The following is a 5,979-nucleotide window of genomic DNA, read 5'->3' on the forward strand; positions in this document are numbered from 1 at the left end:
TTACGGACATTCCCGCAACTGTTGCAGAGCTCCTGAGGGTGTTGATCCCAGATAAAGATCCAGTTCATATGGAGATCAATAGAGCCTATGGCATCCCTTCTAACGGACCAGGAGGAACTTTTTGATCTCGCTTGGGTAGCCTGGTACCAATATTCCCTAGCCATGCGAATCGTGAACCCTATGTTTCAAAATCAAATCCTCCCTAGCAATCTTAGTCAGCCGATCAGTACCTCCTCTACACCCCCTATTTAAAGGGAAGCTGGCTGAGTGAATCCAAGAGGGTGGAAGAACTCTGTAGGACATAAAGAGATGAAGACGCCCAACTTAAACTTAACCCCCCTCCCCCCACTACATACCCCTCGTGTCTTAACCCCAATTACCCTTTTATATGTTCTTGCAGTCAAATATTTAGAAATTTACTTCTATAAACAATATCTTTGAATGGGTAAAAGAGGAATCTTACCACCAATAATGTAATTATGTACGAATGTTTTTTACAGTTATAGTTCTTCTTGATATGTATTAAGCCGATTGCTCATTCATTATTAACTGCTTTTTTCACCTACTTTTTTTGAATGCACCATTCTTTCGAAAATTAATAAAATTCATCAGAAATAAACTGATAAGAACAGATACTATACTTAATCTTAACCAAAAGGCTGAGAAATGATAATCCGAAAAGGTTTCACCAGGACCCTGGCCTTCCAACCATGCCTTCCCCTTCTACAGGTAATGTCAGGTTCACTAGCAAGCAACAGGCACTTCAGGCCTTTTGCAGTGGCCCATAATGCTGTGTTGCAGCTTTAAAATCTGCATAGCACCACCTAATCGTTCCCTTGCCACTTCCACGCATTTTAGGCTTGCCATGCATGCAGCACCCTTCACCTCCCTATGCAGGATGATGGGGCAGAGGTTTACGCTGAATTCACTAGTTTGCCTCTGGTTCGTCGGTCAAGGGGTTTATTTTGATTGCCACATTTGGAGTCGGAAAGGAACATTTTCCTTAAAATGAGGAAAATTGGCTTCAACCTCATGTGCTTTTCTGCCTTCCCCTGGGCTAACATTAATAGCATTAATAAGAATAATGATAATGATATTCAGCAGCAACATAGGCTGAAGAAGTTAAACATACAGTATCTCTTCTTTTTTTAAGCCTTACATAACTATACAGGGGGGGGGGGAGTATTTAGTCAGATACCAATTGTACAAGTTCTCCCACTTAAAAAGATGAGGCCTGTAATTGACATCATAGGTAGACCTCAACTATGAGAGACATGAGAAAACACATCCAGAAAATCACATTGTCTGAGTTTTAACAATTGTATTTCCAAATTATGGTGGAAAATAAGTATTTGGTCACCTACAAACAAGCAAGATTTCTGGGTCTCACAGACCTGTAACTTCTTATTTAAGAGGCTCCTCTGTCCTCCACTCATTACCTGTAGTAATGGCACCTGTTTGAACTTGTTATCAGTATAAAAGACACCTGTCCACAATCTCAAGCAATCACACTCCAAACTCCATTATGGTAAAGGCAAAGAGCTGTCGAAGGACACCAGAAGCAAAATTGTAGCCCTGCACCAGACTGGGAAGACTGAATCTGCAATAGGCAAGCAGCTTGGTGTGGAGAAACCAACTGTGGGAGTAATAATTAAAAAATGGAAGAGATACAAGACCACTGATAATCTCCCTCGATCTGGGGCTCCACACAAGATCTCACCCTATGGGGTCAAAATGATCACAAAAACGATGAGCAAAAATCCCAGAACCGCACAGGGCAACCTAGTGAATGACCTGCAGAGAGCTGGGACCAACGTAACAAAGGATACCATCAGTAACACACTACGCCGCCAGGGACTCAGATCCTGCAGTGCCAGACGTGTTCCCCTGCTTAAGCCAGTACGTGTCCGGGGCCGACTGAAGTTTGCTAGAGAGCATTTGGATGATCCAGAAAAGTATTGGGAGAATGTCATATGGTCAGATGAAACCAAAGTAGAACTGTTTGGCAGAAACACAACTCGTCGTGTTTGGAGGAGAAAGAATGCAGAGTTGCATCCAAAGAACACCATACCTACTGTGAAGCATGGGGGTGGCAACATCATGTTTTGGGGCTGTTTCTCTGCAAAGGGACAGGGACGACTGATCCGTATACATGAAAGAATGAATGGGGCCACGTATCGTGAGATTTTGAGTGCAAACCTCCTTCCATCAGCAAGGGCACTGAAGATTAGAGATGAGCGAGCGTACTCGGAAAAGCACTACTCGCTCGAGTAATTTGCTTTATCCGAGTATCGCTGTGCTCGTCCCTGAAGATTCGGGTGCCGCTGCGGCTGACAGGTGAGTCGCAGCGGGGAGCAGGGGAGAGCGGGCGGGAGAGAGGGAGAGAAAGATCTCCCCTCCGTTCCTCCCCGCTCTCCCCTGCAGCTCCCCGCTCTGTGCCGGCACCCGAATCTTCAGGGACGAGCACAGCGATACTCGGATAAAGCAAATTACTCGAGCGAGTAGTGCTTTTCCGAGTACGCTCGCTCATCTCTACTGAAGATGAAACGTGGCTGGGTCTTTCAGCATGACAATGATCCCAAGCACACCGCCACGGCAACGAAGGAGTGGCTTTGTAAGAAGCATTTCAAGGTCCTGCAGTGGCCTATCCAGTCTCCAGGTCTCAACCCGATAGAAAACCTTTGGAGGGAGTTGAAAGTCCATGTTGCCCAGCAACAGCCCCAAAACATCACTGCTCTTGAGGAGATCTGCATGGCGGAATAGGCCAACATACCAGCAACAGTGTGTGCCAACCTTGTGAGGACTTACAGAAAAATGTTTGACCTCTTTCATTGCCAATAAAGGATATATAACAAAGTATTGAGATGAACTTTTGTTATTGACCAAATACTTATTTTCCACCATAATTTGCAAACTTGTTAAAAATCAGACACTGTGATTTTCTGGATGTGTTTTCCCATGTTGTCTCTCATAGTTGAGGTCTACCTATGATGTCAATTACAGGCCTCTCTCATCTTTAAGTGGGAGAACTTGTACAATTGGTATCTGACTAAATACTTTTTTTTCCCCATTGTATATGTATAGATAGATAGACTGCATACAATAAGTTGGATGTCTGGCACTTCATTTCAGTCAGTCTCCACTGGAGCTGGAAGTGGGCATACACGTCATCTTCTGTCTTCCCCAAGAAGCTGCAGGAGCCAGACCATGTGTCTGCTTGACGTAAAAACTTTTTTATTCGGCCCACAAGAGGGAGACATGGGAGCAGCCTACAAAAGTCAGATGTGTTGCTGATGCTGACATTTTTCGAGGTAGGTGTAATTCTTCCAGATAAGGATTGGGTGCAGTTGTCATCTGTGCACAAGTGTAGATAAAGCTAGATCTGCTCATTTCAGGGGAGTGATTAAAGATTTCTTGTAGCCGAAAGTATCATGTCCTGGGTCATAGGGTAATGAAACTTTAGCATGATATCTTTAGGCGAATTAGAAGTGTGCGGTTTGGTCAGAGCTCTATGGATACAATCCATTCAGAATACTCCAGGATCAACCTAGAGGTTGAAAAATATCCAGTGTGGCATCCTTAAGTGCAGTGAAGTGTTCAGGCAATCCGTGTATGTGCATCTACAGCAGTTTTCAAGGTCCTCAAGATTAAGCTCAAATTGCAAAATGTTTGCTTCATTTCATCAATATGAGATCTGTCGGCATCAAATAGAGTATTTTGTTGGTTCTAGGCTGCCTGTCCACGGGCATTATTGCATTGCGTTCCCCACGACAATAATCAGTCCACGGGGAACACAATGCATGCTTTCCATAGTGTTGCTATGGAAAGCGCAGCCCCCCTGTCTATGAGTAGAGAATCATAGCGATTCTCCGCTCAAAGCTCGCAGATCACAGCATGCTGCGAATTGCCGGGATTTTCTGCGGTGAGCCTATCTGTCAGATAGGCTCACCGCGGAGATCCGTCTGCTGGCTCCTGCTCCCGGGCGGTGCCTTCCGTGGGGGGATCCGCCGCGGCATATCGCAACAACCGTGGACAGGCAGCCTCAGACTAAACAACATCAACTCTCGCAAACTTCCTGCAGTTGTTTAGCGAACTTGAAAACGGCATTGTGAACTTTCTGTTTAAACAGTTGCTAAATATTCTTATAGAGTTCATTGGTATTGAAGCTTTGGGAAAGGCAGATATTAACTTGAGAAGCTGGTGCTATGTTTCCAAGTTCAGAGACTGGAGATGAGGGGATTTAATCCTGTCCCACCATGTTCTGAAGTAGTTTGGTGCAGAATATTTCCCGGATCCCGGGTGCGGGTTGTGACCCGTGCCCCGGTATTGAGCTTATACTTATCCATCCGGCGTCTTCTCTCTCTGCACTGCGATATGCCGGCTGGCGCACAGCCGCACATGCGCAATGCACAGCCGGCGCGTCACCAGGGACGTTTCTGTGTGAGCCTCTTTGAGGACATGGGGCGATTTGTTCACCATGTGAGTTTTTACGCGGTCAAATCACGTCTGTCTGCATAGGATTGCATTATCTATTGCAATCCTCTGGCAGCGTGCACAGGCGGAAATTCTGCGGGAAATCCTGCTGCGGAATTTCCGCCCATGTGCAGGAGGCCTATCTGAGAGGTGTTAATAAGTGGAGATGTGGGTTTTTTTTTTTGCTTCCCATATTTAGGCATTTCTGTGTGAGTCATAAGGAGATATAGAGCTCTACTTGCCAAAAAGGAGGTTCTCTTTCTAATTTTATCTACCACTGTGGGAGTGGAGCTCAATGCAGAAGCATATCACCTCCTACCAACTTGTGTTTTGTTTTTTAATGCTGCATTTTTATAACGCTACTGTCAATAGGACTTTCTAATGTTAAACATTAGAGATGAGCGAGCACCAAAATGCTCGGGTGCTCGTTACTCGGGATGAAATTTTCGCAATGCTCGAGGGTTCGTTTCGAGTAACGAACCCCATTGCAGTCAATGGGCGACTCGAGCATTTTTGTATATCGCCGATGCACGCTAAGGTTTCCATTTGTGAAAATCTGGGCAATTCAAGAAAGTGATGGGAACGACACAGCAACGGATAGGGCATGCGAGGGGCTACATGTTGGGCTGCATCTCAAGTTCCCAGGTCCCACTATTAAGCCACAATAGCGGCAAGAGTGGGCCCCCCCCCTCCCAACAACTTTTACTTCTGAAAAGCCCTCATTAGCAATGCATAGCTAAGCACCACACTACCTCCAACAAAGCACAATCACTGCCTGCATGACACTCCGCTGCCACTTCTCCTGGGTTACATGCTGCCCAACCCCCCCCCCCCCCCCGCCGCACGACGCAGTGTCCACAGCGCACACCAAAGTATCCCTGCGCAGCCTTTAGCTGCACTCATGCCACACCACCCTCATGTCTGTTTATAAGTGCGTCTTCCATGAGGAGGAACCGCAGGCACACACTGCAGAGGGTTGGCACGGCTAGGCAGCGACCCTCTTTAAAAGGGGCAGGGCGATAGCCTACAATGCTGTACAGAAGCAATGAGAAATATAATCCTGTGCCACCGCCATCAGGAGCTGCACACGTGGGCATAGCAATGGGGAACCTATGTGCCACACACTATGCATTCTGTCAAAGTGTCTGCATGCCCCAGTCAGACCGCGTTTTTTTATAAATAGTCACAGGCAGGTACAACTCCGCAATGGGAATTCCGTGTGCACCCACAGCAACGGGTGGCTCCCTGGAACCCACCGGCTGTACATAAATGTATCCCATTGCAGTGCCCATCACAGCTGAGGTAACGTCCGATTAAATGCAGGTGGGCTTCGGCCCACACTGCATGCCCCAGTCAGACTGGGGGTTCTTTAGAAGTGGACACATGCAGTTACAACTCCGTGTGGACCGACAGTATGGGTGGGTGCCAGGAAGCCACTGGCGGTACATAAATATATCCCATTGCAGTGCCCAGCACAGCTGATGTAACGTCAGCTTTAATGCAGGT

The 5,979-nt window shown here is 46.6% G+C and overlaps 1 pseudogene; it reads right to left on the minus strand.

Moving 5' to 3' along the window:
* Positions 1–570: 570 nt before the first annotated feature.
* Positions 571–671, minus strand: LOC136594189 (U2 spliceosomal RNA; annotated as a pseudogene).
* Between the last annotated feature and the right edge of the window lie 5,308 nt (positions 672–5,979).

Source organism: Eleutherodactylus coqui, chromosome 1 (assembly GCF_035609145.1).
Source record: "Eleutherodactylus coqui strain aEleCoq1 chromosome 1, aEleCoq1.hap1, whole genome shotgun sequence".
NCBI lineage: Eukaryota > Metazoa > Chordata > Amphibia > Anura > Eleutherodactylidae > Eleutherodactylus > Eleutherodactylus coqui.